The sequence below is a fragment of the Otolemur garnettii genome, unplaced genomic scaffold (genome assembly GCF_000181295.1).
Source record: "Otolemur garnettii isolate 467f Iridium unplaced genomic scaffold, OtoGar3 scaffold00128, whole genome shotgun sequence".
NCBI lineage: Eukaryota > Metazoa > Chordata > Mammalia > Primates > Galagidae > Otolemur > Otolemur garnettii.
In genome coordinates, this window is record NW_003852523.1 from 4,140,961 (window position 1) to 4,152,706 (window position 11,746).

The window sequence follows — 11,746 nt, forward strand, 5'->3', positions numbered from 1 at the left end:
AAAAAAAAAAAAAAAAGACCAGGGTAATCCTAGCATTCTGGGAGGTGGGAGAATTCCTTTATGCCAGAGGTTCAAGACCAGCCTAAGCAAGGGCAAGACCCTATCTCTACTAAAAACAGGAAAAAAAAAATTAGGGCTGGGTGCAGTGGCTCACACCTGTAATCCCAGCACTCTGGGAGACTGAGGAATGAGCTCACAGGTTCGAGGCCAGCCTGAGCCAGAGACATCATCTCTTAAAAAAAAAAAAAAAAACAGCTGGGTATAGTGGGCACTTAATAGTCTCAACTGTTGAGGAGGCTGAGGCAAGAGGATTGTTTGAGCCCAAGAGTTAGAGGTTACTGTGAGCTATGACGCCATAGCACTCTATCAAGGGCAACAAAGTAAAACTCTGTCTCAAAAAAAAAAAAAAAATTAGCCAGACCTGTGGCTAGTACCTGTGGTCCCAGCTTCTTAGGAGGCTGAGGCAGGAGGATCACTTGAACTCAGAAGCCTGAAGTTGCTGTGAGCTGTGACACCATAGCACTCTAGTCTGGGCAACAGAGTGAGACTCTGCCTCAAACAAAACCAAACCTCAATATTATAATAATGATCCTTCTCAAACTGTACTTATAGACTTAGTGAAACCTGAGTTAAGATCTCAGAAGGTTTTCTTGTTGAATTTATTTTTTTTAAATTTACCATAAACCCAACGAAGTGGCAGACAAGATGATCCGATCCTAAAAGATACATAAAAATGTAATGACCAAGAATAACCAAGACACTCTTTAAAAAGAACAAATTGAGAAAACTCCATCTGTGAGTCATGCCCCATGTAAAGCTATGGCATTTAAGGCAGTGTGACATGGGTTCAGAGCACCCAGCAGCAGACCAGGCAACCACAGACCCTCGACTCACTTCAACAGCACCACTGCAGCAGAGGCAAAGGACAGTCTTTTCCATTGGATAAAACTTTTACCACACAGAAAAATCAAAATATATAGGAGAAAATGGAGGTAAGGCAGTAGATTTAAACAGACCCACCAACAAAGATGTGGATGGAGCAATGGTCTGCATGTTCGTGCACCTCCAAATTCTCACACTGCAATCTAACACAAGTACTAGGAGGTGGGGCCTCTGAGAGGCCTCTGAGAGGATCCTCCTAGATCCTCCTAGATCCATCACAAGTGGATCTAGTGCCTTCACAAGAAGAGCGAGGAGGACATCAAGAGCAAACAGTCAACTGCAAAACCTCATCAGACACCAGACGTGCCTTCCACCTGGGTCCCCCAGCCTGCAGAACTATGAGCAACAAATGTGTGTTATTTAATGCCCTCCCTGCTCCACCTGGGTCTACTGCTCCTGAACTGATGCAAACAAAGGGCGAAGCACAGGAAAAGATGCTCAACTTAAGAGAGATATGAATTACCACAATAAGATATGGATAAATACCTTTAACATTATAAATACCTTTGTTTAGTCATAACAGAATGCGTGAAATTAAAAAGACTAACAATACCAAGGGTTGGCAAGTTTAGGAATAAGAGCCTTCATGCATCAATGGCAGGAATGCAAGATGGTTTGGCTACCCTCTGGCAAACAGTCTGACCATTTCTAGTAAAGTTAAACAGACACTCCCCTATGACCCAGCAATTCCACTGGATGTTATGTCCCTGTAGACTCACATGTGAATGTTCTTAGTAGCTAAATTCATATTAGCCCCAGATTAGAAACCACCCAAACGTCCATCAACTGGAAACTGGGTAAAAGTGTGGCCTATCGCTACAATGGAATATTACAAAGCAATAAAAAGGAGCCATAGACATGTACAACAACGTCTGTGACTCTCCACCGCACTGTACTTAGGGAAAGAAGCCCGACACAAGGTACTTCACGGTGCAGGATTCTACTTACATGACACTCCAGGAAAAGCAAACCTATGGTAACAGAGAGCAAATCAAACATTGCCAGGAGCCAGGGGGAACGGGAAGGGACTGCAAAAGGGCCAAGGCAGCTTTTCCAGGCAATGGAAATGTCCTATGTCATGGCTATGACCAAGGCTCCACAATACTGTGCACCTGTCAAAGCCCAATAGATTATATATTTGAAACTGGCACACATTTTATTGTGTATAAATTTTATCTCAATAAAGCTGACTCCCCAAATTAGTCTCTGTGGTTTTATGAAATATAAAACAATAAGCCAGGTACGGTGGCTCACACCTGTAATCCCAGCACGTGGAGGCCAAGTAGACTGTCTGAGCTCACAAGTTCCAGACCAGCCTGAGGAAGAGCAAGACCCCATCTCTAAAAAATAGCTGGGCATTGTGGTGGGTGGGCACCTGTAGTTCTAGCTACTCAGGAGGGTAAGGCAAGAGAAACACTTCAGCGCCGGCTGGGCGCCTGTGGCTCAAGCGGCTAAGGCGCCAGCCACATACACCTAAGGTGGCGGGTTCGAATCCCCAGCCCGGGCCCACCAAACAACAATGACGGCTGCAACCAAAAAAATGGCCGGGTGTTGTGGCAGGCGCCTGTAGTCCCAGCTACTTGGGAGGCTGAGGCAGGAGACTTGCTTGAGCCAAGGAGTTGGAGGTTGCTGTGAGCTGTGATGCCATAGCACTCTACCTAGGGGGATAGCTTGAGGCTCTGTCTCAAAAAAAAAAAAAAAAGAAAAGAAAAGAAACACTTCAGCCCCCAAATTTGAGGTTGCTGTGAGCTATGACAACACAGCACTGTACCTAGGGCTATAAAGTGAGACTGTCTCAAGTAAAAAAAAAAGAAAAGAAACATAAAACAATAAATCTCTTAGAGGATAATACTGGAGAATATCTTCATGCTCTCAGTATAAGACTTCTTAAATAGTTCTATCAATAAAGTTAATTCGCTTGGTGCCCATAGCTCAGTGGTTAGGGTGCCAGCCACATGCACCATGGCTGGTGGGTTCGAACCCAGCCCACACCTGCTAAACAACAACGACAACTACCAAAAAAAAAAAAATAGCCAGGTGTTGTGTCAGGCGCCTGTAGTCCCAGCTAATGCGGAGGCTGAGACAAGAAAATCACTTAAGCCCAAGAGTTTGAGGTTGCTGTGAAATAAAGTTAACCAAAAAGCACTATCAAAAGTCTGACAGAATTAAGAATATTAAAATTTAAAATTCTGGCCAGGCACAGTGGCTCACACCTGTAATCCTAACACTCTGGGAGGCCAAAGTAGGTGGATTGCCTGAGTTCAAGACTTCAAGACCAGCATGAGTAAAAGAGCAGACCCCATCTCTACTAAAACTAGAAAAACTAGCTGGGCATTGTAGTGGATACCTGTAGTCTCAACTATTCAGGAGGCTGAGGTAAAAAGATCTCTCAAGCCCAAAAATTTGAGGCTGCCATGAGCTAGGATGCCATGGCATGCATTCAGGGCGACTGAGACACTATCTCAAAATAAACAAAAAAATAAATTAAATTAAATTTGAAATTTTAACGTCAAAAGATATCTTTAAGTGAATAAAAAGATAAGCTCCAGGTAGGAAAATATTTGCAACAGATATAACCAACAAAAGGTTAAAAAACTTCTGAAGAGACTCAATGCCTGTAGCTCAGCAGCTAGGGCGCCAGCCATATACACTGGGGCTGGTGGGTTGAAACCCAGCCAGGGCCTGCTAAACGACAACTACAACAACAACAAAAAAAGCCAGGTATTGTGGTAGACAGCTGTAGTCCCAGGTACTTGGGAGGCTGAGGCAAGAGAATCGCTTAAGCCCAAGAGTTTGAGGTTGCTGTGCGCTATGATGCCACAGCACTCTACTAAGGATGACACAGTGAGACTCTGTCTCAAAAAAAAAGAAAGAAAGAAAAAGAACTTCGGAAGAATGCCTTACAAATCAATTTTTAAAATAAAAGACCCAGAAGAAAAATGTGCAAGAGACCTGCACACACACACAAAATCCAAGTGGCCCATAAACACACAACATGGTGCTCAGTCTCATTCATTAATCACAGGGAAATGTAAACTGAAGCCACAAGGAGACACTATTACAGCCACCAGAATAACCCAATAGCCGAAGTTTAGATACAGTCCATAGGAAGTGTCGGGACAGATGTGAAGGACAGAAACACTTTTGCTGCTGGAGTATGTATTGGGAGACCACTCTGGAAAATTCTGGTGTTACGTACTCTGTCCCAGCAATTCCCCTGAGAAGTCACTGTTCAATGACAACACTGCACACGTGTGTGCACAGACACCTCACATTAGCATCATCTGTAACAGCTAGAAAAATGAAAACCACTCAAACATCTACCAACAGAAAGGACCAATATGTGTGGTGTTCATAAAACAGAACAAAAATGAAAACAGGCTCAGCGCCTGTGGCTCAAGCAGCTAGGGTGCCAGCCACATGCACCTAAGGTGGTGGGTTCGAATCCAGCCTGGGCCCGCCAAACAACAATGATGGCTACAACCAAAAAATAGCCAGGCGTTGTGGTGGGCACCTGTAGTCCCAGCTACTTGGGAGGTGGAGGCAGGAGACTTGCTTGAGCCCAGAAGTTGGAGGTTGCTTTGAGCCGTGATGCCACGGCATTCTACCCAGGGTGACAGCTTGAGGCTCTGTCTCAAAAAAAAAAAAAGAAAACAAATGACCACAGCTACACATGATATAATGTATAAAAGAAGCCAGACTTAAAACAATACACAATACATAGTAACACTTACAGTTAGTAGGCCCTGTACAATGGGCCTATAGATAATTCAATTATAGGCCCACCTATAATCCTAGCACTTTAGGAGGCCTAAGTGGGAGGATCACTTGACCTCCAGAGTTTAAGACCAGCCCGAGCAACATACTGAGAACCTATCTCTACAAAAAAAATTTTTGAATTAGCCAGACATGGCAACACATGCCTATAGTCTCAGCTACTCAGGAGTTGAGGCAGGATCATTGCTTGAGCCCAGGGGTTGGAGGCTGCTATGAGCTATGACGATACAGCTATGCTCTAGCCCAGATACCAGAGTGAGAGCCTGTCTCAAAACAAACAAAAACAACAAGCAACATTATCTTTGTTTTTTAGACAGAGTTTGACTCTGTTGCCCAGGCTAGAGTGCCATGGCATCAGTCCATGAACTCCTGGGCTCAAGCGATCCTCTTGCTTTAGCCTTCTGAGTAGCTGGGACTATGGCACCCGTCACTACACACAGCTAGTTTTTCTCTTTTTAGTAGAGACAAGGTCTCATTCTTGCTCAGGCTGGTCTCAAACTCATGAACTCAAGTGATATACCTTCCTTGGCCTCCCAGAGTGCCAGTGCCCAGGAAATGCTACCTTAAAAATGCATTTTTAAGGAACGCATGGTTTGGCTCGGCGCCTATAGCTCAATCGGCTAAGGCGCCAGCCACGTACACCTAAGGTGGCGGGTTCGAATCCCCAGCCCGGACCCGTCAAACAACAATGACCGCTGCAACCAAAAAATAGCCGGGCGTTGTGGCGGGCGCCTGTGGTCCCAGCTACTTGGGAGGCTGAGGCAGGAGACTCACTTGAGCCCAGGAGTTGGAGGTTGCTGTGAGCTGTAATGCCACGGCACTCTACCCAGGGGGGCAGCTTGAGGCTCTGTCTCAAAAAAAAAAAAAAAAGGAATGCATGGTTTTTGCTTTTGCAAAAAAACAAAGAGTGGCAAGAAAGCAATGCTCCTGTAAGCAAGGACAGCACTACTCTTGCGGTAGGGACACAATGCTGGTTTCTCTGGGAATGGTGACCTCCCTTTACCTGGAAGGTGATGTCCTCTGTGGTAACAAACTGAAGTGAATGTGTTTTTCCCTACACTTTTCATCAGTTATGTGTCACGCTAATGAACAGTTTATTGTTATGTTAAAAGTTATGCTGCCATACTCCAGGCAGGGAAGATGGTGTGCTGGGTCAGAGCAGCAGCTGTACAAGCAGGAGGATGGTGGTGTCCTCCGTAGGTGGATAGCAGGCTTGCTGACAAGAGTGGTTGTGGTCTCTGAAGAGAAACAATGGTCCCAGGTTTGTGACCCAAACAACTGAGTAAACAAACGATGATGTACTAGGATGAAAGGGGAAGGAACAGGTTAGAGGGTAAACCAGAAGTTCTAATTTACACATATATCAAGGTTGAGGTGTCCAGCATATAGACAAAACAAAGATGAAAGGCAGGTGGCTAGAGAAATGAGTCTGAAGCTCAAGGGAAAGATTAACACTGGAGGTATAAATTTGGAAGTTATTTACATCAGATATACCTAACCCCTAAGGACTAGCTAGGAAACATGGAAATATAGGGTACCATTTTTTTGGCATCCACAGTTACTGGAGTGTGCTCCTGCCATGTAGTAGGAAAGAGCCAGTAATGCTCAAAATCCCACCTACACAAAGAAAGTTATTTCACAGAAAATGTCAATAATGTCTGTTGAGAAGCCCTGACCCAGAAACAAGCAAAGGTCCAGCAGATAGCCAAGCACCAGCACCAAAGAGTGCTGAGAAGGGGGAAAGAGAGAGACAGCAAGACAGCAAAGTAGGACAAACCAGATTCTGACGACAGAAGCCAAGTGCATTCACAGAGGGAGGAATCAAAGGTGGAGGCGGTCAAGGGGCAGGAAGGCTAAGACCCCTGGGTTTCACAGGGTACACCTAGACAGTCCCCCTTTGTATCTCTTCATAGGGAGCGGACAGGGAGAAATGACCAAAGAGCCCAACTTTATACACCCAATCATCGGAAATCTAGTCCTGCTTTTGTGTCTAAAGTCAAATTAACTGATTATAAGAAAAAAAGTAACAGATTAAGGCAGACAGTTTTTAAACTGCTAAATGGTCAGGGGTAGAGAAAATGCAATGTTAGTGGAAAACACTAAGAACAAAACGCAGTAGAGTTCTACTAATGGCTGCTGTGGGACCTTAAGGAGGAGCTTCTGCCAAAAAGAGCTGGCTGTTCTTCCTTTGGAGTTCCCCTCAGGGAATCCTGTGACACCCCCTCAGGGGAAGGCAAAGAGTGGTCTAACAACTGCAGCTCAGGACCTGCTTGCTCCCTTCCAGGAGGCTCCATGGGGGCGTGGTCTGCCAGCATAGGGACTCCACAGCGGCCTCCACAATCCACAAGGAGCTGCAGCACACTCAGGGCATCAAGGGGGCACTTCCACTAAGTCACTTTCTTCTACAACATACAGGCAAAACCACAGTTTCATATGTCTACTGGTAAAAACAAGTGCAAAAAAGAAACAGAACTTAGTATTAGGGAAATTTTTCTTTTTTTGTTTTTTTAACATTTACTCTTTATTGTGCTATATGAAGTACCTATGTAATGCAAGTATGTACTATGCTAAAATACCCATTTCTTTTTTTTTTTTTTTTTGAGACAGAGCCTCAAGCTATCCCCCTGGGTAGAGTGCCGTGGCATTACAGCTCACAGCAACCTCCAACTCCTGGGCTCAAGCGAGTCTCCTGCCTCCGCCTCCCAAGTAGCTGGGACCACAGGCACCCGCCACAATGCCCAGCTATTTTTTGGTTGCAGCTGTCATTGTTTTGGCGGCCCGGGCTGGATTTGAACCCACCACCTTAGGTGCATGTGGCTGGTGCCTTAGCTACTTGAGCCACAGGCACCAAGCCTACAGTAATACTTTGCACGTGTCTTACCAACATGTAGCTGACAGTCAAAATTTCACAATATAGATAAAACACAGGGATACATAAGAACTACAAGATCCCCCAAAGCCATAAAGTTGTTCAAATGTGAAAACAGAGAAAAGCTTTAACACTGGAGAATTCGCTATGGTGAGTCCAAACAATATAAAATAGAAAAGAGTCTAGAAAAAAGGCTTAGGTGTTAAATAAATCTTGACTTCCTCTTGCTCAGAAAACATCAGAGTGTCGTGAAGTTCTGTAGAGTTCCTCAACGTGACTGGTCCAGCCCTTCATAGCCGGTGCCAATCCCGGCCAAGCCAGGTTTCTTACATGTCTGCAAACAAGAAAAGTGAGCTCATCTGCCGAAAACGGGTTCTGACTCACTTTCTCTTTTTGCCAGGGCGGTTTTATTTATTTATTTCTGAACTATCTGTGCAAACAGGTAAAAAAAAAATATTTTGTAGGAACATTACTTTAGAAAACCCATCCCTAACTTCAAACGCAGCCCGGGAAGCCCTTCTTTCAACTGTGTGACGACTGTGGTTAGTCTTAGTTTTTGTTGTTGTTATCTGACGCTTTTTACCCCAGAGGAAAAGAGCTGGCATCCTATTACTTATTTTTATCCATGACATTCAGCACCTCATCCAAAAGTGAGGGCCCAAAGTTGAGCTGCAGGGAGAAAAGGGTCCCTGTGAGATCGGAGAGCGACTCCTCTGATTTAGTCTTTCCCTTGAGGAGCTCACACGGGGCAGGATGGTCAAACATGTCCTCAGCAGGCCAGTCAAAGTACTGTTCCAAAAGGCTGGAGGAGTGGCTGTCCCTGCCCTGGCTGGACTCAGATGCAGAACCACTGGAGCCCCATGAGGTGTCCCTGGTGGACTCTCCCTCTCTCCAGCAGACTGCTTTTCTCCTGAGCTTTCTCCTCAATGATGGGCTCACAGCTAAGCCTGGGCAGCTTTGCAGGCCTGAAGGACTCCTGTTTAGAACTAAACATCACCGGTGACAGTAAAGGCAGCATGACAGTTTGGGACCCTCAGATGGCATTTTTGAGCACCAGAGAGGGCATTTCTGAGAACATAGAGTCTGAAGTGCTGTTAGCCAGGGAGAACTCGATATGTCCAGGGAACTGGTCCATGCATGCTTTCTCCAGGTTCCCAGATAAAATATTTCCCCTGAAGGAAAGAAATATCTCCAAAAATGTCGTGCTGGCCCTTGTGAATGCCAATGTGAATGGTGTGGCAAAAGTCTCCAAGGAGAGGACTGATCATATCAGGAGACAAAATGTCCTTCAGTTTAAATTTCTTTCCTTTCTTGTTACTGGCTTTCAGATAAACTGGGGTCTTGGCTGGCATTTTGGAATTTGAGAATTATGTTTCCCAAGAGGCAAAAGGGGCTACTTTCTTCACAGATGTTGTATGTTTCAAAATCCTTTCAAAACCTTATCAAAATCCTGTTTGATAAGAACCATCACATCATTTTTCTCAAGTGGCTTTAGGATTGGTTCTGAAATGAGATGAGGTCTAAGAGAACTTCCTGCGGTTACAGCCAAGTGGGGTTTCCCGGAGAATTGGTTACATCATCCAGCCCCTTCCACAACAAGGAGAAACCGGAGCCTCCAAGAATCATAGCTGTGCCCAAGGCCTCCCGTGGGCGCATGCAGCTCCAGCCAGTATGTGCAGATCCAGCCAGGTTGGCTGGGCTTACAGCATATCCGCTTCAAGACAGCGTGAAGTCACCCCAGGCCGGCGGCCGGTCTCTAGGCTGGCCCCCCTGCTCCGACCCCACCACCAGGCCCCACCACCATGCCCCACAGCCTCGAAAGAAGGTGTGAGCCAGACTCCTATCAGAGAAATTTTCAAAGAACACTCCTTGCCACTGATTCCTTGAGAATGCTTATTTGTTAAAAAAACAAAATGAAATTTAACCGTAGGCCCAGCAATCCCATTCCTAAGAATCTATCCCACAGTTACACTGGTAAAAATAAGAGACATTTGTATACAGCCATTTACTTCAGGATTATTTGTAATAGCAAAAAACTGGGATAGACCCAAATATCTCTCAATAGGGGACCAAATTATGACATATTTACCAATGGAGGACTTTGCAGCTATAAATATCTCTATGTACTAGTGTAGAATGAACTCTGGGATATATTACATGAAAAAAGCAGGGCTGAGAAAAGCATGTAACTAGCGTCCCCTCAGAATTCACATCCAAACACAATCTGCGCACATGACCTTATTTGGAGATAGAGTCTCTGCAGATGTAAGAAAGTTGAAAACAGATCACACCAATCCAGTGGTTCCTAAACCAATGATTGTAGAATGGGGACTTCTCAAGTCATCACTTGATCCAATTTTTAAAAAAGAGATAAGGTCTTGCGCTGTCACCCAGACTGGAGTGCAGTGGGGCCATGGTAACTCAATGAAGCCTGGAACTCCTGGGCTCAAGCGATCCTCCCATGTTATCTCCCAAAGTGCTGGCATTACAAGTATATGCCACTGTGTCCAGCCTCTAGGTTTCTCGTCCTACCACCTCTAAATTTCTGCTGTTCTATGACTAATTTCCCCAATAAAATAAAAACAGGGAAATTTGAACACCAACACACACAGAGGGAAGTTGGCCACGTGAAGAAGGATGCAGAGGCTGAGTTATGGTACCGCAAACCAGTGACCTACACAGAACACCAAGGACTGCAAGCAGCCACCAGAAGCTGGAAGAGGCAAGGAAGGATTCTCCCCTAGAGCCCTCAGATGGAGAGCGGTCCTGCCAACACCTTGGTTTCAGACTCGGGCCTCCAGAGTTGTGAGAGAATAAATCTCTGTTGCATTAAGTCGCCAGGGTGGCATACAAATGATAGCCCCAGGACACGCTCACCTGGTCCACTCCTGGGAAAGGCTGGACGAGATGTAAAGATAAAACACCAAGAAAATATTTGGGTTTGGACACAATTTTAAGAGGGACTTTACCCAAGAAATAGAATCAGTGTAACCTAATTCTTTGTACCCTCAATGAATCACAAACCATTAAAAAAAATGGGGTTCTTTCCTGGTTCTCCTTTTCTCCCAGTTGTTTGAAACAAGGCAAATCATTTTGCCTATTACTCATTTTCCTACAAACCTATAAGATTAGGGGCCCTGAATGGAATCATACTCAAGGTCCTACCGCCTCTAAATTTCTGCTGTTCTATGACGAATTTCACAAATAAAATAAAGTGTGTGTGAACGCCTATTCAAATCTACACCTAGGCTCGGCGCCTGTGGCTCAAGTGGCTAAGGCGCCAGCCACATACACCTAAGGTGGCGGGCTGGAATCCAGCCTGGGCCCACCAAACAACAATGACGGCTGCAACCAAAAAAATAGGCGTTGTGGCAGACACCTGTGGTCCCAGCTACTTGGGAGGCTGAGGCAGGAGACTTGCTTGAGCCCAAGAGTTGGAGGTTGTTGTGAGCTGTGATGCCACGGCACTCTACCCAGGGTGATAGCTTGAGGCTCTGTCTCAGATAAAAAAAAAAAAAATCTACACCTATATACCATGTTCTACACAGAAGTGGCTTCTGTAAAGTTTACCTTTAAAATACATCAGGAGGACAAACTAGTGAAAAGACAAGAGAAAACAAACACTGACTGGTTGGCCAGGTACAGTGGCTCACATCTGTAATCCCAACACACTGGGAGGCCAAGGTGTGAGGACCGCTTGAGCTCAGGAGTTTGAAACCAGCCGGAACAAAAGACCCCTTCTCTACTAAAAATAGAAAAACTAGCCAGGAGTTGTGGCAGGCACCTGCAGTCCCAGCTAGTCAGGAGGTGGTTAAGAGGATTACTTCAGTCCAGGAGTTTGAAGTTGTAAGCTATGATACCATAGCACTTTACCCAGGGCAACAGAATGAGACTCTGTCTCAAAATAGATAAATAAATAAAAAATAAACATGGACTGGAATTTCATCACATCACTAAGACACAGAGGAAAATCTCCTTAACAAAATAGTGTAGAATCCATCCTATCACTGCTACAACAAATTACCACAAACTTAGTGGCTTAAACCATAACCACTGATGATCTTATAGTTTCACGTGTCAGAAGTCTGAGCACAATCCCCAGCCTGGGCCGCCAAACAACAATGATGGCTGCAACTAAAAAATGGCTGGGCGTTGTGG

At 45.1% G+C, this 11,746-nt stretch overlaps 1 protein-coding gene and 1 pseudogene across 1 annotated transcript in view; both read right to left on the bottom strand.

The window, feature by feature from the left end:
- Nucleotides 1–11,746, bottom strand: part of UBE2G2 (ubiquitin conjugating enzyme E2 G2) — a 49,253-nt gene that overhangs the window by 28,999 nt on the left and 8,508 nt on the right. The window lies entirely within an intron of this gene.
- LOC100955163 lies at nt 7,594–9,170 on the bottom strand (annotated as a pseudogene).